The 23,745-nt window shown below is 42.2% G+C and overlaps 1 protein-coding gene and 1 long non-coding RNA gene across 2 annotated transcripts in view; one reads left to right on the forward strand and one right to left on the reverse strand.

Moving 5' to 3' along the window:
- The window catches only part of TMEM132C (transmembrane protein 132C), a 982,344-nt gene that overhangs the window by 955,394 nt on the left and 3,205 nt on the right, over positions 1-23,745 (reverse strand). The gene's annotated exons all lie outside the window — the stretch shown is intronic.
- On the forward strand, positions 5,532-9,852 carry LOC141060726 (uncharacterized). Its single transcript, XR_012222755.1, has 2 exons — positions 5,532-8,217; positions 8,809-9,852. It is a non-coding gene; the product is annotated as an uncharacterized lncRNA (long non-coding RNA).

Below are 23,745 nucleotides of genomic sequence, written 5' to 3' on the forward strand. Positions count from 1 at the left end.
GTCTCCTGGAAGACCTATAAGGCTGTGTGCCCACGTTGCAGAAATGCTGCGGAATTAAAAAACTCAACGTGGGCACACAGCCTAAAAGATTGTTTTACAGTTCAGTAGTCCATAGAGAGAGAGAGTGAGAGAGAGCTAGAGTGAGAAATTTCCCAGCTCCAAAATTCGGGTCCCCATTGATTTCTATGGGTTTGGGTTCAGGTTGCAGAGAAGTTTGGACTAAACTTTGGTCAAACTCAATGAACTTGAACTTTCACGGGTCCGCTCATCACTAATCAAGACTTAAAACTAAATCAGAATCTCGGGTATAATCTAAATCAGAACTTAAACACTGTGATGAAGCAAAACCTGAAAACAAAGCATAGGGACTGTGCAAAGCTTTACACTACATGTCACATTTTGGAAAAAAATTTGCATTTTGCTACATTTTGCTACAATTTTTGAGCTTCAAATAATTTCCATGACGCTTTTTCGAAAAATAAGAGAAAAACGTGACAATACACTATAGGCGGATTATTTTATTCAAATGGATTATTGTTTTAAGAAAATGTAGACCATTTTTAATGTGGATTTTTGTTTGGAATCCATGCCGAAAAATTGAAAGACCTTTGTGTGACCATACCCAAACATTACCATTTACTATACTAATAACCTTCTGATTCCAAACTTAGAGAACTGAAGACGGAGGGGAGCATGTTCCAAAATACCTATACTGGGAGCTGCGGTACCAATTAGCTTCATGATTCGCACGGATGTGATAAGCTCCTGTTTTGTGTTAGTTCGGTGTCTCCTCACATTTCCCCTTGGAGATTCGTTCGCTTAATGCTACTACAGGAGCGGAGTCCGTATTGAGCCCCCCATGGGGTTGGCGGGGCACCCTGCTGCAGACACCAGCAACTAAACACAGACCAGTAATTCAGAAATAACATTTAACTCCTTGGATATCATATCTTACTATAAATATCAGTAAATTCTTCTGTAACCAAGCACAATCATTTCTCAGTGCAATGAATAATTATGAATCACGGCTATGAGACAAACTTATTACAATAGAGAAGGATGTGTGCTATGATTCAACACAATGGCAAAAACTTATGATGCTGGGGAGGAAATGGATAGCAAGAAAAGCCCTACTGGCATTGCTGAAATATTCGTAAAGTCATACATCCAATAATCTATCCAGCAATCCAGATAAATCTAGTCCCCAAAAGAACCCCCCTCCGAGTTAACAAAGTAGTATTACTTGGGAGCATTGTTCCTGCCGACGGTAGGCGGTCTGTCACATTCTGCATGACTTCTCCATGCTGTGTTGATCAATTGAAATTAACGCAGCCCAAGAAGTCAATATCATATTATCTTCAGCACAGTGGTTATTTATTCTGCGTGTTAAATTTGTATAATGTGGACGTGATTCTAAAACAAATCTCACAGCGGAGGCGGCTGCTGCGAATATGGGAAAGGATCTCTAGTCTGCTATGTCCTGTGACCATGGAAATTTGGTAGGAAGTTACAAATACATATATATTCAGATTTTTAAAAGGAAAAGTCACACTAAAGATTTGTATCACGCGAATGATTTTCAACGGTTGCCTCTAATGATGAGCGCAAGGGCTCTTTACTCGAGTTTGCCGAGAGTGCTCGAGTGACATGTTCGAGTCATCGCGGTCGCCTGTTTCACGGCTGTTAGAGAGCCACAAAATATGTGGGGATGGCTCATGTTTGTCAGGCAATCCTCACATGTTTTTTGACTGTCTAACAGCCACGAAACAAGCGGCCGCGATGACTCGAACATGCCACTCGAGCACCCATGATACTCGGTGCACACCCTAACAAACTTATTGTGAGAACTTATCCGCTACATTCCCACGATGAGCTTTTCATGCATTTTTAATGTTTCAGAAATGCTACACAATCTCTGCACCAATTATTTAAATCAAGTTACGTGCAGTTTTTATTGCATTTTTGTGTATGTTTTTTCACTTGCGTTTTTATCTTGCTTTTGACGCTGCAATTTTTTTTGTCTCCAGTTGGTGTGTCATGCTTTCAATAAAGCTGCATTATTTTGGATACTTCCTTGTATTCGGCTTTGAGAAAATTTTATTGGCAAATGTAGACATGGATTACATGCGTTTTTCATGCATTTCCAGTGAAGAAATGCACTAAAAATGCAGGTGTGTTTTTTACCTACAGAATTTCCATACCTAATGCAAGTCTACGGGGAATTCTGCACCGAGAATTCAATGTATCCGCGAGAGAGATCGAAATGCTGCGAATTTGAAAAAGGTCAGTTTATGTTGAGTTTAAAAGCATATTGGACACGAGATTTCTATCAAACCCTTCCACTTTGCTAAGACTGGAAGTATTTGTGTGATCTCTAGAATACGACACAATTAGTGGTATGATAAAATCGTAGGCTTATTGTCAACGCGTTTCACAGTTCACCGACTCATTCTTCAGGACACCCATACATAAATAAATGTTTGGTTGTCCTGAAGAAGGAGTCAGTGGACTCTGAAACGCTTTGACATTAAGCCTACGATTGTATCATACCACTAATTTTGTCACGTTTACTGTTGAGCGATACTTTCCGATATCAAGAAATATCAGATCGGATTGGATCGGACCGATACCCCAAAAATATCGGGTATCGCCGATTCCGATACCGGAAACCCATGCAAGTCAATGGGGCACAAATATCGGAATGAAAATAAACCCTTTCTTTACTTGCACATCCAGTTCAGGAGGGGGGAAGAGTGTGGACGGTGCGTGGGCGGACACTGTGCGTGTCTGTGTGTGTGGGCGGGGTCTCTACGGAACTCTCGGGGGTCTGTGCGGGCCTGCCGGGGGTCTGTGCGGGCCTGCCGGGGGTCTGTGCGTGACTGCCGGGGGTCTGTGCTGGCCTGCTGGGAGTCTGTGCGGGCCTGCCGAGGGTCTGTACGGGCCTCCCGGGGGTTGTGTGTGTGTGCAGACAAGTCCCATCGGGCTATGCCTGCTACAATGACAGTGATTGACACATTAGCCAATGATGGGACAGTAGTAGTCCCATCATCCAGCTAATGTGTTGAATGTGAAAAAAAACATACATACTACATACATACTACATATATACTACATTCATACAACATACATACATACATACTACATACATACTACATTCATACAACATACATACATACTACATATATACTACATTCATACAACATACATACATACTACATACATACTACATATATACTACATTCATACAACATACATACATACTACATACTACATATATACTACATTCATACAACATACATACTACATACATACTTCATATATACTACATTCATACAACATACATACTACATACATACTACATATATACTACATTCATACAACATACATACATACTACATACTACATATATACTACATTCATACCACATACATACATACTACATACATACTACATATATACTACATTCATACAACATACATACATACATACATGCTACATACATACTACATTTATACTACATTCATACAACATACTGATAGGAACTGAAGGAGTTAAATTGAGTTCTGTCTATGTTGCATTCTCTTGTTTAAAACCTTATCTGTTCTTCGAGGAGATGTCTCAGACATCTCCCTTGTGAACCAAGGTCAAATACCTCTGCTTTTTCGCCTAAATGACTTTCTTTGTCGAAAACAAGTTGTAAAATCATTTGTACTGCGCATGTCTGTAAACATTTAAATTCTTTACTATAAAAGACGGAAGCCTAACTGATAAGCCAGAGGCGTCTTGGAGGCATCCTGAGTTGTATTATACAGCTGGTGTCTGTGTAGTTCTTCTCCACGGAGCTGATTTAATTAGAGACATATGATGCTTCACACCCAAGAACATCGGTCCTTCAGATGAAAGAGTAATCTGAGGGATCCCGACAGTTTCCTGGCGCCCGAAACAGGGACCTGATATAGGCACCTCTCCAAGACTACCCGATCTACAGACCACTCCAGTTACTGATGAAATTGTGAACAGCAGACCTAAACACCTGGCCAGGTAAGAGATCAATTTTTCTCTTCTCTGCTCTTCATAATCTATCATTATAACTAAGGTCCGTATAAAGGGGAATCTAGTAGAGGAGGGGGCCGTAAAATCAGGTCCATATAAGAACTCTGAGGAAATCGGGTGTGACACGCATATGTAATTTCTGCTCGAATGAGAGGTTACTGTAGGTTCTGTGTGTGCACAGCTATTTTTAGAAAAAGAGCTGATGCAAATCAAAATGGGAGAGGTCTGACATTACGGAATATAAGGCTGGGTGAACAGTTCATACTGCGCAGCCCGGACGGACAAGTTTTTCACAATAGACGGTTCCGCACTAGGAATAGAGGAGGTTGTTGAATGGCTACTTTGATTTGAAAGGTTGTGGAAAGTAGAAAAATAAGCTGCACAGTAGGTATTCGTTCAAAGAGTGGTGATATTGCCTAACTGGGTCATGTGACAGCGTCCTTCCGGGGAGGTCACCGCCTAAGCTTAAATCAACACCCTTTACGAATAAACCTTGTGACAGATAAGAGTGTGACCGAATGAGCACAGGACCGTGAAATGAGCCTGTGACAGGATATGACTGAAGAACCCCAGTAGATGGACACTTTATTTACAATCCTGTGTGTTGTGGGAGTATTTCTGTTCGGATGCTACATAGCATATAAGTACACGAAACACGTAGTACACCGAGGAACAGACACTCCATTTAGCCTGTTAGCACCTTAGGAAGAAGGTAACGAGGTATAGTAGAGCCTAGTCTTGAGCTTACCCAATACACCACCTAAGGCAGGGGACTAACAGGAAGACAACAAGAGAGACAGGATAAGAATAAAAGATAAGATGGGGAACAGTCAGGGAAAGATACCTGAAGAAGGAAATCGGTTATGTGATATAATTGAGGATAGATATGGAAGTAGTGCAGCAAAGAACCTGGAAAAAGTATTAATCAAATCCAAAGTGCAAGATAGGCAGGCTGTGTGAATCCTTGTATATATGTCTATGAGAACCTCTGAATAAGATGAGAGATGTGTAATTGAGTAAAAAAAAAAAAAAAAAAATCAGTGAATGAGCACGTATGAATGAATCATCACACATCATTTTTGTGTCAAGAGATTTGTGACCTTTCTAGTTGTGGTGGAATCCCGGACAGATGCGTTATAGATATTTCAAATCTACATCTGAGACTGAATGAATTGAGTAATGATATAGTTCGTGTTATATGTGGCATTACATTGTAAAGTTTCCTGAATGCATTTGGCCAGAAAAAGGGCAAGGCATGGTTAATCTCATTATACAGTTATCTGCCCTTACAGTGAAATCCCGTGATTTTGAGTTTCTTTGTAGAAATTGATTTTGATAAGTCTAAAGAACTACAGAATTCTGTGAAGGACGACGCTGCATTCTGATGGGAGGGGGGAATGATACCGCTGCGTAGTTTTTCTTCTCCCTTCGCTCTTATCTCTGCTGAGTGTGAGCTGTGCTCAAAATTCTCTGTAATTCTATCCGTAAGGTACACGCTGAAAGATTTGTGCATTTTAAAGCAACAGTACTTAATTGAAGATTGGAAGTTAAAAGTAAGATATGGTGCCTAATTTAGAAGGGAATTGTAAGTGATTGTTTGGTCATTGTAAGTGATTGCTTGGTCATTAATGTGTTTGAACCTGCTTCTAGTTGTGTGATTGATTTGTATAGCAAATTGTGTCAAATTACAAGAGACAGAGAAGGAAGGAAGCAGTAAAACAAGTGGGACAAATATTGAAAAAGGCAAAAATACCAGAGTGTGAATGTTTGGATGTACAAAAAGGCACAGACAAGGGAAGAAAATAGCACGTGAATAAATGATGCTTGAGAATGTGCAGCAGTGTGGAAGGTGTATTATGAATGTTTGATTGACAAAGTGTAACCAGAGACCCAGACAAAACAGATGGACTTGTAAACACTGTGGTCAGACTCAGATAAACCCAGACTGAATAGCTACTTGTGTGACCTGTGCTACTGACCTAAGAGAATTGCACTAAATCCTATCCAGACAAGATCATAAGAAGCTGACATAATAGTGTGGATAGTGGGTAGTGGGGACATTGGCCCTTGAGGAGTAAGCTGACAGTAGACATCAGACGGCCAACCCCATCAGGACCTAGAAGTGTGAATAGAATAAGAAAGATACAGGTGTATTATCCCTGGAGCCCCTCTGACCAGCTAGCTTTGCTGAAGCAGCTGCCTGCCCCTGAGGACCAACCATTCCCGTTTTACAGACACACAGATGTGACAAAGAATCAGGCTTGGGGCATGGATGATAAATCTGCACGATCTGGGGAGACGTACTGTGAGTCACTAAGACAATGGGCTGCAGTGGAACAATCAGAGCAGTCTGTACTCCTGACTAATGTGACACAGCAAAGAGGAGAGAGAGTAGAGATATACCTTGGACGGTTACAGCTGAAATGGGCAGACATGGGGTACATTTGCATAAACCCACTTGATGTTAGAATACTGGTGAATGCATTCATTGACGGTATGAACAAAGACTTACGAGACGCAGTACAGACAGCCAGACCTGAATGGAGACATGTAGATCCGAAAGACCTCCTTAAGGTAGCTAAAGAAATTGAGCAAACAAGGACAATAAAACGACCTGTCATGTATGCTGGAGCACAAGGAAAAAAGTGGAGAAGTAATAGGAAAGGCATGTGAGATGACACTGACGTTTCTTATGACAATCTATTCCCCACATGACATCCATGCCATACTCCTACAAGTTCAACCAAAACATCTGTCTATGGCCAGACAGCTCCGACTTGAGTGTGCTCTACTAATTCCTGAGTATGTCACTCCTCAAAAGATGTAACGTTCTGAATCCAGCCACCCTCCTGCCTGTGGATTCAGAAAAGGGGGAATTGGTGACCGTATTGGCAAGTGAGGAAGGATACTTTGACATGACGCATGAACATGTCTGCATAGAACTGATGAGTCAGGAGACAGTTGGGTTTGCACACATTCATGAAAAACCTGTTCCTAATGCAGACTTTGAGTTTCTTTTTTGTAGATGGCCCCAGATACCACCAGGATGGACGATTCTACACTGGATATGCAGTAGTATCCTCACATGAGGTAATCCGAGCGGACCACTCTCTCCTCACATGTCGGCGCAGGAGGCAGAGTTGAAGGCACTCACTGAGGCGTGTAGAGCCGCTGCAGGTAAAGTCGCTAATATTTTCACAGATTCGAAGCCCATTAAAAATGCAGAGCTGGTGAAACAATTGATGGAGGCATTGATGTTACCAGTCCAGGTTGGCATTGTCAAGGTAAAAGCACACACAAAGGTGACTCCGTGGAGGTAGAGGGCAATAGAAGGGCGAACGAGGCTGCTAAAATAGCACAAGGCGGCCTAGAGAGAGCAGTGGACGGTGGCGGGGAGTCAGCGTATTCCAGCCACATTGGGTCTAGATGTCCTGAAATCCCTCCAGCAAAAGGCTGCCCAAACAGAGAAGGTACACCGGGGGAGACTGGGAGCTGAGCTGAACTCAAATGGAGTATGGGAGAATAAGGATAAAATGTGCCCACCAAAGTCCCTGTTCCCAATCATGGCGCAAGCAGCACACGGCCCCAATCACACCTCAAAAAGTCACATGTGTGCCATGGTAGATGCCTTCTGGATCGCTCCTGGCTTCAGTTGCGCAGCCGCGAAACTTGTACAATCATGCCTCATCTGTGCACAGCACAACCCAGGTAAAACAGTAAAAGTCCCTAAGAAAGCGACACCTAGGCCTCTCTACCCGTTTCAGAGACTGCAGATTGACGACATACAGCTACCAAGGTAGGAGTGTATGCAAATATCCTAGTATGTGTAGATCTCTTCTCTGGATGGCCAGAGGCCTACCCGGTGAAAACGGCTACAGCTCGAGCCACTGCAAAGAAACTGGTGATGGAACTAGTACCACGATTCGGTGTCCCTGAAACAATTGAATCAGACAGAGATCCAGATAGTGTGGAAGGAACTCACTGTCTACAACCTGGTGATTACGTATATGTCAAGAAACACTCCAGAAAGACCCTTGAACCCCGATGTCAAGGACCTTACCAAGTACTCCTGACAACGCCTACTTCTGTTAAGTTGGAAGGACGACCAACCTGGATCCACGCATCGCATTGCAAACTAGCCACAGGAATTAACAAAGCATAAGAGTGCATAATGTTTTGGTTTGGTTTTGTTGCATTATCTGTAATAATGGTAGCTGCGTGGGATAGTCTAAATTCTCCAATGTCCTTGAATAATAAGTTTATACAACATCATGAAAAATTACTGAATGATTGGTCAAATCATTTGCTGGATCTGCACACATTCACCAGTATCAGCCACTAGTATTCCGTTCCTTGTTATTCCTGTGCCACCCGAGGAATTATTTGCCTGGACCAGTTGTTCTGATACACTTGCTAATAAGGCCACAAATAATGTGAAGTTATGGAACACAACTGTTGGAATACCTATTGTGGGATGGGTAGGATACCCTTGGTGGCAGGGTAATCTTTCAGGAAGTAATACATACCTTCAATATCTGGCATATAAAGGGGGGGCTTGGGTACCCAGGAATAGAACTCGATTAACCTACCTGGGGCAAATTCCAATGTATGGCCTACAAGTTAGTTTTAATGTAACTTCCCACTCTACTGATGCCTTCAAACCAATACTGCTAGAAAGAAGGTTGCATAACACGTCCTGGGAGTATTCCAATTTATTTCCCCAGGGCAATAATGAAACTTGTATTAATATTTCAGGTAATATACCTTGCAACGAGTCATCTGGATATGAGAAAGGAACTCCCACCTGTGGAAATCCCGATGTAGGGTATTGTAGCCCTTTACAATGCATATAAATGGTTGCCAGTAGGGGTAAAAGGTGCTTGTACTCTGGGTCGTTTGACTCCAGCTACCTTTGTTATTCCGAATGACCAGTTGAGTACTCAGAGCATACCTAAACACACGTTGTACAAAAGAGCTGCTGACAATACACCTCGCCTCTCTGGGAGACCACATATAGTGCAGATGAGTGTGGCTAATAAAATTGTCAGCTCTATTTTTATTTATCCTATGATTACTCAAATGTGGGATAAATTAGTCAGGGCTACAGATTACTTAGATGACCAAATATGGGATATATTGGATATATTGAACACCACCGTTGCTGTCCAAAATCATTGTTGTTTGTATCTTCGTAATATATGTGCTATTGAAACTTGTTTTTTGGTGTATCTCTGTATGCAAGAAAAGATGTAGAAATAGATAAGGAAGTTTGACTGTAAACAACAAGAATTTAACTATTATTCCTTTGAGTCCTAGATTGACATCTCATTTCTGGCATGAAGGAGCGTACTCTTGCAATGATGGACGTGGCTTCAGTATCTGGGGGATGGAGAAGGTAGAAGACCTGTCTCCCTTGGGCAACCCGTCGGCCTGGGATAGTACCTGGTGAACGAGCCACTATCCGCTGTTGTTGCAGGATCCAGTGTTCCAGATTGTGGAAAATGAAGATGTCAAAGGGGGGAATGATAGGAACTGAAGGAGTTAAATTGAGTTCTGTCTATGTTGCATTCTCTTGTTTAAAACCTTATCTGTTCTTCGAGGAGATGTCTCAGACATCTCCCTTGTGAACCAAGGTCAAATACCTCTGCTTTTTCGCCTAAATGACTTTCTTTGTCGAAAACAAGTTGTAAAATCATTTGTACTGCGCATGTCTGTAAACATTTAAATTCTTTACTATAAAAGACGGAAGCCTAACTGATAAGCCAGAGGCGTCTTGGAGGCATCCTGAGTTGTATTATACAGCTGGTGTCTGTGTAGTTCTTCTCCACGGAGCTGATTTAATTAGAGACATATGATGCTTCACACCCAAGAACATCGGTCCTTCAGATGAAAGAGTAATCTGAGGGATCCCGACAATACATACATACATACTACATATATACTACATTCATACAACATACATACATAGTACATACTACATACATACTACAGACATACAACATACATAAAACATGCTACAGACATACAACATACATACTACATACATACTACATACATGCTACATACAATACATTCATACATTCATACAATACATACATATAGACATACAGTACATATAACATAGAGTACATACTCACCATCACTTGTCAAAGTGACAAGTGATGGTGAGTATGTACTCTATGTTATATGTACTGTATGTCTATATGTATGTATTGTATGAATGTATGCATGTAATATATGTAGTATGTATGTAGTATGTATGTTGTATGTATGTTGTATGTATGTAGCATGTTGTATGTATGTTGTATGTAGTAAGTATGTAGTATGTATGTTGTATGAATGTAGTATATATGTAGTATGTATGTAGTATGTAGTATGTATGTATGTTGTATGAATGTAGTATATATGTAGTATGTATGTAGTACGTATGTATGTTGTATGAATGTAGTATATATGTAGTATGTATGTAGTATGTATGTATGTTGTATGAATGTTGTATATATGTAGTATGTATGTAGTATGTATGTAGTATGTAGTATGTATGTTTTTTTTTTTTTACATTCAACACATTAGCCGGATGATGGGACTTCTACTGTCCCATCATTGGCTAATGTGTCAATCACTGTCATTGTAGCAGGCATAGCCCGATGGGACTTGTAGTCACATCGGACAATGCCTTCACACACACAATGCCTTCACCCCCGGCAGGCCCGTACAGACCCCCGGCAGGCCCGCACAGACCCCCGGTAGGCCCATATAGACTGTGCATCATGATGACATCTTTTCAGAAGCCAATCACAGCCATGACATTAGTTAACATGGCTAACACAACTGGCTCATTGCATTATGGGAACTTCCGATTCCGGTATTCGATATTGTAAAAATATCGGTACTCGGTATCGGAACTCCGATATAGCGAATATCGGCCGATTCCCGTTATTTGCAGTATTGGAATGCTCAACACTAGTCACGTTCTAGAGGGCGCAGAAACGCTGCCAATCCTGTTACTTAAATCTACTGTTTCGTGGAAGCTGCTCCTGGTTTTCAGGTGGTTTTCAAGTGTTGTGACTCTCACAACCTCATAAGGTGAGCGGCTCTACCTTTATTCATCAATCTTTTAGCATGAATAAGACCCTAATGCGCTTTTGCATTTCTTTACACTTTCCTAAAACTGTAAGACGCTGCTTTTTTGACGCAGCAAAAACATGCAGCATCAAAATCGCACAAAAAGCTCATCATGGGAGCGAAGCCTTATACAGAATATAAAAACAAAGGGGAATGTCTTAGGCTGGGATCACACAAGTGTATGTAAAATCATCGATTTTACATCCCCTTAAAAATGATGATTTTTTTCATCCTTGCAGTCATGAGTATACAATTGGCGCATGCATGCAGATGAGTAATCAAGCAAGTGGTGACTTATTTAAGGGAAGTCTAATTTTTACCTGTATATGAAACAGGATTTATAAAGAAATTCTACCTGAAATAAAGTTATTAGGGTCCATAATAGTATTGCAGATTTCCCATTTTGGCACTAAGTCATAATATATTTTCTGAACTTTCTAATATACGGAACACCAGACAATTTCCATGACAAAATAAGCTTTACTTGCCTACCCTGCTTTGTAGAAATTGCTTTGACTTGCAGTAATATTTATTTCATTAGGGCTACGTGCCCGAGAGAACCCTATAAGCCTTGTAGTGGTTTGCAGAGTCCTTATGGTTAGGGCGCATTCAGAACTCTGCAAAAATAGGTCCGAGATCTTTCTGAAATGCACAGACTGGCTGCAAGTCTATCAACACAAGCGTGACAGCTTCAGAAAAATACGTAAAGCTGTGATGCCTGTGTCAGGAGACCCGCGGCCAGTCCATGCATTACGGTCTGATCTTGCGTGGAAGCCTGAATGTAAGGACTCTGTGTAGGCTTGGGATGACTCCGTATGGCACCATATTATACAGATATTCTCTTCTAGAAGCTGTATGAGAGCAAAGGAATACAAAACAGTAGACTTTTTGGGAACATATTACAGATCTTTAGAAACAGGAAATTGCATAGAGTCAAAACAATGGGGATGAATAATAGGTCTAAAAACAATACGTTAGAAACTTGCAGATAGGATAATATGTTGTTCTATCAAAAGAATCAATACTATTAAAACTCATTTTTCTCTGTACTCTTACTGCAGTTGTGAGACAGAAGCCTTGGTCTAACTGATCGTGTATCATTATTGTTCAGACCCAACATCTGCACTACTAGCATTGCGCATCTATACAGTAAAGACTTCCAGGATCAATGATCTCAATGCCTGCGTGATATTTGGAGCTGTGAAGCCGCCATATGTTCCATCTGACAGCAACATCACTTCAAGCTTTCACTGAACTTTCATTAAGCTGAATCCAAATGTATTCACTCTTTATCTGTTACCCAGCAATTTTAAAATAAGCATTTTTCCACAGCTAAGAGAGAACAATATGTATAACTGGTCAGTTTATCTATCACCGGGGAAAGTTTACCAAAGCAAAGTGCCATTTAAAGGGAATCTGTCACCTCATTTTTGCCCTATGAGATGCAGCCATCGCCATCAGCGGCTTATCTACAGCATTCTGTAATGCTGTAGATAAGCCCCCGATGTAACCTGAAAGATAAGAAAAACGAGTCAGATTATACTCAACGGGGGGGGGTCCAGTCCGATGGGTGTTGCGGTCCGGTCAGGCGCCTCCCATCTTCTAGAGATGATGTCCTCCTTCTTACTTCTGCCGTGGCTCCTGTGTAGGTGTACTTTATCTTCCCTATTGAGGGCAGAGTAAAGTACTGCAATGCGCAGGCGCCGACCTCTCTGACCTTTCCCGGCGCCTGCGCACTGCAGGACTCTGCTCTTCCCTCAACAGAGCAGATATAGTACGCCTGTGCAGGAGCTGCAGCAGAAGTAAGGAGGAGGACATCATCGCTAGAAGATGGGATCCGCCGGACCGGACCGCGACACACATTGGACCGGACCGCCTCCCACCGGATGAGTATAATCTAACTTGTTTTTCTTATCTTTCAGGTTACATCGGGGGCTTATCTACAGCATTACAGAATGCTGTAGATCAGCCCCTGATGGCGGTGGCCATATCTCATATCGGAAAAATGAGGGGACAGATTCCCTTTAATGCTCTTTGCTGAATGCCCATATCAACCTTTCACAGTTTTTTTCAGAAACACCTCATGTAAAAGAAGAAGCCATGCTGTACATGCTTTTCAAATTCACCAACTTTGTCAAATTTTCCAAGAAAATTTCAATGAAGTAAAATCGAAAGTACTCCAAAGCCACCAATTGGCCAGACATGTGTAACACTCTGAGATCTCTTAGGTCCAACCCTTTTCAATCTCTTTAGCACAGATACAGGAATAGTAATATTAAAGTGACCTCAACATGTACGATGGCTGGTAAACAGATGATTACTTTTCTTCACTTATGAGCTGTTACAAATATCTGCACAGTTTCCCTATGTCTATGGCTAAACTTCAAGTTGTGACGTCCTGTCATGATCCAGATTCACCACAAAATGGCTGCTGAATTTCTTGCTTTTGCTTTTTTATACAGGCTATGATAGTCCTTCCTATATATATTATGTGATATTAAAGCTGCAATGCAGTATGGGAAGCCCACTAGGCTGCATTTGATGTTATCTGATCCCTCTCTAGCTGATGCAATGGCCATTCTAGGCAACACAAGCAAAGTGATTCACATATAATTCAAATTCACTAGGTTCAGAAAATTCCTAAAATTTGACACTTATTCGATTTGCATCAAATTGATTCACTCATCTTCAACCAATATTCTTTGCCAATGCTTTTCATTATTTATAGTGATATCTGCATTGGATAAAGTTGGATGACTACCTATATGCCCTCAGTAAGACTGTCAACTATCGCATGTATATATTCATTGCTTTGTATTACCAAGCATCAATTTGTTATAGGCTAATTTTGCACAGATATGCATTGTATACATCAGTATATGGTGAGAGTCATTAAGAATACAGTCATACCTCTTTGAGAGAACCACCTAATATTGCAGTCAGAAATGCTTAGCTACAATAAAACGTTTTATGGAGCAATAGAAAACTGTCCAATTATTTTGTGTTGCCCCTTTGGGCTCCTGGGATTTGGACAGCTCTGCTGTACTGAATCTGGCGCTGGCATCCCAAAAATACACTGTTCATAGACACAAGTAATCAATTATTTTGTCAAAGAAAAATCCAAAATTTCAGTGGGTGCTTTATTTGTGTTAAAAAAGTCTATTTTTCTTGTCTCTCTTGTCATTTTTAAAAAGTATTGAGAGAAGTGAGCAAATTGCCTGCTACGGAGCATAACGTCCATCGAACTGCAGGTATTATCACTTAATACACAGATTGGCAGAGATTATATGATATATCTATAATATAACGGGCTATGTGTGACTCTGTCCGAAGCCTTTATAGACTGCGCAAGCGCGACGGGTCTGCGCAGTCTGGCTCCAGACAGAATGAGGCATCCAGCAGTGAGGAGTGTGTATGGCGTTGGAGATGGCGGTACGCGTACACATTGCATACCGTGATCTCAGGCACCATACTTACATACTTACCTGACCGGGAGGAGCGCTGCCGCGGTGCTTCACTTCGGCCAGAACCTGGGACAAGAGTGTGGCCGGAATCGCACATGCACATAGCACGATCCAGCGCCATTTTACTGAAGACACATTTGCAGTGAATCTTCAGCAATATGCCGCCGGACAACGCTATGGGCATGCGCGTACTCCGGCGCCTGACTCCCCTCCGGCCTCCAGCAGAACGTGACAGCGCTGGAGCACAGGAAAGAAGGGTGAGTATAAATTTTTTTGTATGTGTGTAATTTAATTGGGGTGAGGGGGACCATGCATACCAGTAAAGGGGGAGAGGGGACCATGCACACCAGTATTGGGGGGTGAGGGGACCATGCATACCAGGAAAGGGCGGTGAGGGGACCACGCATACCATGAAAGGGGGGTGAGGGGACCACGCATACCAGGAAAGGGGGGTGAGGGGACCACGCATACCAGAATAGGGGGGTGAGGGGACCATGCATACCATGAAAGGGGGGTGAGGGGACCACGCATACCACGAAAGAGGGGTGAGGGGACCACGCATACCAGGATAGGGGGGTGAGGGGACCATGCATACCACGAAAGGGGGGTGAGGGGACCACGCATACCATGAAAGGAGGGTGAGGGGACCACACATACCACAAAAGGAGGGTGAGAGGACCTCGCATACCACGAAAGGAGGGTGAGGGGACTATGCATACCACGAAAGGAGGGTGAGGGGACCATGCATATCACGAAAGGGGAGTGAGGGGACCATGCATACCACAAAAGGGGAGTGAGGGGACCATGCATACCACGAAAGGAGGGTGAGGGGACCATGCATACCACGAAAGGACGGTGAGGGGACCATGCATACCACAAAAGGGGGTGAAGGGACCATGCATACCACGAAAGGAGGGTGAGGGGACCATGCATACCACGAAAGGGAGGTGAGTGGACCATACATACCACGAAAGGAGGGTGAGGGGACCATGCATACCACGAAAGGGGGGTGAGGGGACCATGCATACTACGAAAGGGGGGTGAAGGGACCATGCATACCAGGATAGGGGGGTGAGAGGACCATGCATACCAGGATAGGGGGGTGAGAGGACCATGCATACCAGGATGGGGGGGTGAGAGGACCATGCACACCAAGATAGGGGGGTGAGAGGACCATGCATACCAGGATACGGGAGTGAGAGGACCATGCATACCAGGATAGGGGGGTGGGGGGCCATGCATACCAGGAAAGGGGGGTGAGGGGACCATGCATACCAGGGTGAGGCATAGGGTGTCATGCTTACCAGGATTGGGTGGGTGAGGGTACCATGCATACCAGGATAGGGATGAGGGGTGCCATGCACACCAGGATAGGAGGGGGGCAGCACATACCAGGATGGGAGACCATATACCAATAAAAATGCTCGCCACCCGGGCGTAGAACAGATTCATAGCTAATATACAGTGGGGCAAAAAAGTATTTAGTCAGTCAGCAATAGTGCAAGTTCCACCACTTAAAAAGATGAGAGGCGTCTGTAATTTACATCATAGGTAGACCTCAACTATGGGAGACAAACTGAGAAAAAAAAATCCAGAAAATCACATTGTCTGTTTTTTTTTCATTTTATTTGCATATTATGGTGGAAAATAAGTATTTGGTCAGAAACAAGCAATCAAGATTTCTGGCTCTCACAGACCTGTAACTTCTTCTTTAAGAGTCTCCTCTTTCCTCCACTCATTACCTGTAGTAATGGCACCTGTTTAAACTTGTTATCAGTATAAAAAGACACCTGTGCACACCCTCAAACAGTCTGACTCCAAACTCCACTATGGTGAAGACCAAAGAGCTGTCAAAGGACACCAGAAACAAAATTGTAGCCCTGCACCAGGCTGGGAAGATTGAATCTGCAATAGCCAACCAGCTTGGAGTGAAGAAATCAACTGTGGGAGCAATAATTAGAAAATGGAAGACATACAAGACCACTGATAATCTCCCTCGATCTGGTGCTCCACGCAAAATCCCACCCCGTGGGGTCAGAATGATCACAAGAACGGTGAGCAAAAATCCCAGAACCACGCGGGGGGACCTAGTGAATGAACTGCAGAGAGCTGGGACCAATGTAACAAGGCCTACCATAAGTAACACACTACGCCACCATGGACTCAGATCCTGCAGTGCCAGACGTGTCCCACTGCTTAAGCCTGTACATGTCCGGGCCCGTCTGACGTTTGCTAGAGAGCATTTGGATGATCCAGAGGAGTTTTGGGAGAATGTCCTATGGTCTGATGAAACCAAACTGGAACAGTTTGGTAGAAACACAAATTGTCGTGTTTGGAGGAAAAAGAATACTGAGTTGCATCCATCAAACACCATACCTACTGTAAAGCATGGTGGTGGAAACATCATGCTTTGGGGCTGTTTCTCTGCAAAGGGGCCAGGACGACTGATCCGGGTACATGAAAGAATGAATGGGGCCATGTATCGTGAGATTTTGAGTGCAAACCTCCTTCCATCAGCAAGGGCATTGATGATGAAACGTGGCTGGGTCTTTCAACATGACAATGATCCAAAGCACACTGCCAGGGCAACGAAGGAGTGGCTTCGTAAGAAGCATTTCAAGGTCCTGGAGTGGCCTAGCCAGTCTCCAGATCTCAACCCTATAGAAAACCTTTGGAGGGAGTTGAAAGTCCGTGTTGCCAAGCGAAAAGCCAAAAACATCACTGCTCTAGAGGAGATCTGCATGGAGGAATGGGCCAACATACCAACAACAGTGTGTGGCAACCTTGTGAAGACTTACAGAAAACGTTTGACCTCTGTCATTGCCAACAAAGGATATATCACAAAGTATTGAGATGAAATTTTGTTTCTGACCAAATACTTTTTTTCCACCATAATATGCAAATAAAATGAAAAAAAAACAGACAATGTGATTTTCTGGATTTTTTTTTCTCAGTTTGTCTCCCATAGTTGAGGTCTACCTATGATGCAAATTACAGACGCCTCTCATCTTTTTAAGTGGTGGAACTTGCACTATTGCTGACTGACTAAATACTTTTTTGCCCCACTGTGTATATATATATATACTGTATATATACATGTCTTTTCTTCAGCCTTTAGAACAGCTCTAGATGTGTAATAATTTTGGCGCATTCGTGTAGCCCCAATACATGGAACAGGTCAGTGCTCACTGAACATGGACAGGAACTGCACAAATTTCCTGACCTCCTGGGTTCCCCGATGTAGCATTAGATTTGCTGCCCTGACATGTTGGCATCTGTGCGGTGTACAGAACAAAAGTGACGACTTGCCACTCTGGCTAATCAGAAGCTAAGCCTGGGATCCCAGAGGATAAGGAAATGTGCGCACCTCCTGCTGCCGCCAGAGAACACTGACCTGGACCAAATCGATCTTCTCATCTCTATGTAGAACAGGAGTATGAATTCTCCCCTACAATTTAGACGGTCACAAATGCCTTTTCTCATTTATTGTCCTATAGATGTTTTATATCAATGTACGGTATTACGTACAAGGAAAGACCGTTGCACCTAATTACTTAAACCTGCAGAGCTCGTTTCTCTATTCCCATCTCCTGGAGCATAACGATGCTATAAAAAATAAGCAAACAAGGGAAAAAATATTCAACTTTGTGCAATTTTATTTCAGAGAAATCTTCCTGAAAATCCAATGGATAATTGAGTAGAAATATTATAAGTAACAATTTACGTTAAAAGACGTTACATATTTGTGGTTATTTGCTGAATGTGGCCAATTGCAGCTCGGCTGATAACACAAGCGAGCTGATCAGAAGCAGGAAAATATCTAAATCAGCAAAGAAGACTTGTTCAAGTGACAGCGGCAGACAGATGTAAAGCAGAGGACAGATACAGCCCCAATCCAAGAGGCTTCACTTGTCCAATTAAGAGCTTCCTTCAAGATGGAAGTGAGAAAGAGCTCCCGCATTTCTAAACACACTTGAATATTAGCTGGAGCAGGGCGGTGTGTGTCAATAAATCCTGGTAGTGTTTCTAGACAAATGAATATGAAACTGATGAAAACATCCTACAAGTAATCCTTCCAACCATAGGTGCAATATGCCGCTAGAAAAATGGCTTTTCACATAGACAGAAGGATGGAATTGTGGCTATGCATCACTTTTCTCACCAAAGAAAATTATCCAGCAATTTTTTTTACGTGTAGAAATGTAAAGTTATCTGTTCAATGGTTTAACAGGGTTGTCTGGTCTAACACTACAAATTTGCAATAATCCTATGTGACTGCAGACTTGGGAATCCTCACATCATATGCACTTCTACGGTGCTGCCGCAGGAAGCTGGGCGGTCATGTAACTACAAGTATGTGATTTGCATATTTTCGGCCACATTTCAAGTAGACTGTTTCCGGCCTTGCTCAATATATTTCCGTTGAGTGAGGCCTCGCCCATCTAGTTGGCATGTGACTGTGTGTAAGCAAATCATATACTTTGGGTCACATGTCTTCTGTTCCTGGCGCCGGCACCGGTGAATCCTCACAGAGCTCAGGGCATGCGATGTGAGGATTTAAAAGTCACACTTGAATCTTAAGACCGGACACCCCTCTAAGATTATGGAAATATATCTGATACTAAATATAAGTGTATGTATTCTCTGTGTGTATAAACCCCGGTAGTCCAAAACCACAATGAGGGCTCAATCGGCTATAATGTGACCATTGTAGGTATGTGCCTGTCTGGGGTTAATAAGTTAGATGGCATTTAGGCCCTGATGGTTGGTGGAATATTCATATGGCCAACAGTGTATTTAGCCTGAGTCCTCTTAGTTTAAGTTCCTAATGATAACATGTGGTCCAATTAGCTGTTCATTCCTGGTGGTCCAGTGGCATGATGATCTATGATGTCTTGGTGACAAATAATCGTAAAGGTCTCATCATCCAAAGTGGTCATAGGATATGTTATTGGTCATTCCCTGTCAATACCTAGTCCATGGCAGAAAAAAACACTTTGGACCCAATTAATTTTGTGTAGCCTAAATTATAATTAATTTGCCAGCCACCTCCCGGTAAAGCTCTTTCCACTTTTTCAAAATGTTGTAGCTGGCTGAGAGTGGCATAAAAATGGCAAAAAGTCACAAGTTGCGTATATATTTTGTGACATTTCAAACAGTTTTCTTTTGCCAGAAAATTGCCCAAAACTGCTTGATGTACCTACCTATAATCACACAGAGAATATAGGGGAATTATGACAGTGTGCACATCACTCACTGTCACAATTTAGCAGTCTGCAGTCCCAGAGTGTCTACAGACATTTCTTCTGAGGCTAGACAACCTCTTTAATTTTCAATTGACTCTGAGCTGGTAGGTGGAGGTTAGCCACTATGATGTTTCTCATAAACAGTCCAACACACAAACAGGTAAATTCCTGCTCTTCATTTCTTAGTTGACACACAGAGATAAAAACATTCAGTATGGAGGAAACTATTCAGAAGTACTGAGGGGTGTAGATGTGATTCCAGATATGAAGTGTGGTAAAGACTTGTTTAAAAGCTCAGCACCAGGCCGTGTAATGACCAGGCCGAACATTCCCTGTTATCCACCCCCACACGGTGTCCATAGCCAAAGAAATTACGACACACACCGGTCTCGGGGATAACAGTTGCTTTTACCTCAGCAGGAACAGGAATTATAATTTGGAACAAATAAGGAACAGTCTTTCATAGGTAGTCCATGGCAATTACAGTTCACACTTAGATGCTGAGATGTTGTTGGGGTCTGGAGCTTTAAGAGCACTGGACAGTGTCTTTTGGTATTTTACAGAAGGAGGTGAATCTAGTCAGAAAGGCTTTAGATGTGGTGAATCAAGTCAGAAAGACTTTAGAATGATTTCTGTACAGGTTAGAGGGAACTCAGGCTCTTAGGCCTGTAGGAGATCTTGAGGTAAAAACATCCTCCACGTGTGTTCTGCTCTCCCAGAAGGCATCTCTCAGACCAAAGAAGATTCTAGACTTGCTCCTTCTATTGACCATGTGACTAGGAGCTGGCCAGTAGGAGACCGAATTCACATCTCAGATCCTCACAAAACAATAATTATGAGTCATTGGACACTTCCACCATTAGATGGCGACAGAACGAAGAAAATGAGTAATGCTTTGCATCTAAAATGGAGTTGACTAGAAATGGAGAATTACAGCTCACAAATAATGTAGAGGGCCAGTTAGAGTGTGAGCTGTACGATACAGAAGCTACCCACAATTCATTATTACTTAAAGGGATGGACACACTCTGGACTGGGTCAATACACATCCGTCTTTGTTTTTCCCTATCCTCTCACTTACTCTCCTATCCATGTAATATAATAGGAGGTGTGACCTGGCACCTCACTGTGTCACTTACTTTGACCAAGACCAGATTTGAGTTGTTTGTCAGAGTAGATGATAAGCTCAGGAGGCAGTGGTGAAGTGTCACATAAGAGGGGAAAAGAAGATTTTTCTGATAAGTATATGATAAAGTTTCTTAAAGGTTTTGTCCACTACAAACAGGAAGTCAGAGATCATCTGCAGCCCGGGACTTTTTCTTTATGCTCAGTTTGTCCGAAGGTGGGGACAGTGATGCCAGCGCTGATTGGGCACCGGCGTCACCTGTCACAAAACCACATCAAAGCCCAGGGGAGAACATTTAGTTTCAGAAGAGGTTGTCCTAGTAGTAGACAACCCCTTTAAATTCACATGAATTATAGAATTATGCCAAGTTTGTTGAAAGTACAGTTCTCATTTAACACTTGCTCTTGGTTGCTAACATTTCCAGATTCCAGCGATGATGGACAATTGGGCAAGCGATCCCTAATGGGCCAGTGGCATAATATTCTATGTTGTTCTATGGCCTCACAGAATCTGATGTACGGTATAAAAAGATGACTTTGCAAACACCTACACGTTGTAAATACAGGTCAGAAAAGTCTGAGGCAGAACTTTAGGAAGGTATGGGTCTGCACAAGATCCGAATTTCACTGCCTGCCACAGTATGGGGGTAAAATCGTTGCATACGCACTTTATAGGTGTCAAGTCACTAATTTTGTAAACTGCTTGGAAAAAAAAAACAGAGTGTTCACATTGAAAACAGTGAGGCTTTGTTTTTCCACGCGATAATTTTTGTGGGATCTTTAAACCCTGATTATGGCGTAGATAAGCACATGCAAAAAAAAAAAAATGTGTGAACATGTGCTTGGTATCTTGATCTAATTACTCAGGGGGCTATTTAGAGACTAGAAGCTGAAGGTCAATGTAAAACTCAGCAGCTTTGTTTTGGGTGTTTAGCCTGTCAGTTCCTGGTGATAAGTGTTCCATTGCCACATGCTCCCTGGTGGCCCAGTGGCCTTCATCACTGCGCATGCTGTTTCATTGGGGAGGGCACAGGCCATTTAACATTTTTGCCTGTAAAGTTCTAATCCTTTTTATAATGGAATGATGAATGATGAAGAAAAATCAATGAATTTATGCAGATTTTTTTTTTTGTTTGCGTCTGAGCAATTCCGCACATTTTAGACACGAGAACCTTGAAATCTTCCAATAGCATATCATCTGCAGGTAGTCATTTATTAGCCACAACTGAGTGAAAGCAACCATCTGCCGATCTAAATTTTCTGAATCATCCATCAAATTTGAAAAGATTTCAAAATGTCATAAATGAATATATTATGGGTGGGGGATGGGGAATAGATGACACTGCCTGAATTATGTGGCCGAAAAAGTTTATTTTTTTCCAACTAGGTATATTTCATTCTTTGTAAAAATGGATTGTAAGCTTGTAGGGCAGGTGACAATGACAGGAAGATTCCCTACCCTGTGTTCTGGCATCCTATCTAGTGGAGTATTAATAATCCAAGTCCTGAGCCGGTACCGTCAGAAGAGGCGGCCTCATGTTTTATTAAAGTCATTATGTGAAACTCTTCTGTTTTTCTCTTGAGGGGAGAATAAACTGACAAAGCAGAATGGACCCCACACAATATGAGAGGCGGCAAGTTAATAAATGAAACCCGTCCGGGGAATGCAAGGGCCGGTGATAAGCAGTGAAGCCATTGTGGAGGGAAATGTTTGTGTTGATACTCCATTACTACATGTCTAATTAAAAGAAATAACTGGTTTCTGGAATTTAGCTTGTGAGAACCACATCCTTCGAAACGCTTTAATCCTGCAGTTCAGCAGACAAAACCCAGAGAGGGATTGCAGGCCGGACGAGGGGGGTCGGGATCACTCAATTAAAGCTCTCTTGGAGCTCAGGCATGCTGACATTGTAAGAAGTTTGCAGGGTCTTTCAGAAGAGCCCGTGAAGTAGAAAATCACAGCGCCTGATGCAGACAGTGTTCCCTGCAGGAAATTAATATCGCACCCTTTTATCTCAATGAGCCAGAATCAGGAACTCTCAACAGCTGCTGCCGGTGTTGGGAGCTCCTGGCACAATCACTGGTATCTGAGCAGCGCGGCTGAGCTGATCTTAGTCCCTGCAGTGAGATGCTCTCAGAGTGCTCAATTGTTTCCCAGGGTATTCTATCTTAAAAATCAAGGGATCGTAAAGATGTGGCCCAACATACCTTCCTCCAAACTAAGCCTTTTATTATTATTTATTCTTATTACTCTTATCTATTATTAGAGCGCCATTTACTCCATGACGCTTTACTGGCCGCGGAGCCTTCTGGGGTCACCGAATTCTTGCATAGTAAACAATAAAATACTAACTAAGATCATGCTTACTTCCTCTGTTGTAGTATATATATAGAGAGATAGATAGATAGATAGATAGATAGATAGATAGATAGATAGATAGATAGAATTACAATAGAGAAAGTAAGCTAAAGGCTCCAAGGTCAGTAAATAGCCATGGAATAAATGGTGCTCTAATAATAAATAAGAATGATGAGAATAAATGATAATAACAGGCTTAGTTTGGAGGAAGATATGTTGGACCACATTTTTAAGATCCCTTAATTTTTAAGAAAGATAATATATATATATACATGTATATATATATATATATATATATATATATACACACACACGTATATATTTATATATATATATATACTGTATATATATTTATATGTATCTCTCTCTCTCT

The sequence above is a fragment of the Dendrobates tinctorius genome, unplaced genomic scaffold (assembly GCF_039654945.1).
Source record: "Dendrobates tinctorius isolate UK_male_01 unplaced genomic scaffold, ASM3965494v1 ptg000243l, whole genome shotgun sequence".
NCBI classification, from domain to species: domain Eukaryota; kingdom Metazoa; phylum Chordata; class Amphibia; order Anura; family Dendrobatidae; genus Dendrobates; species Dendrobates tinctorius.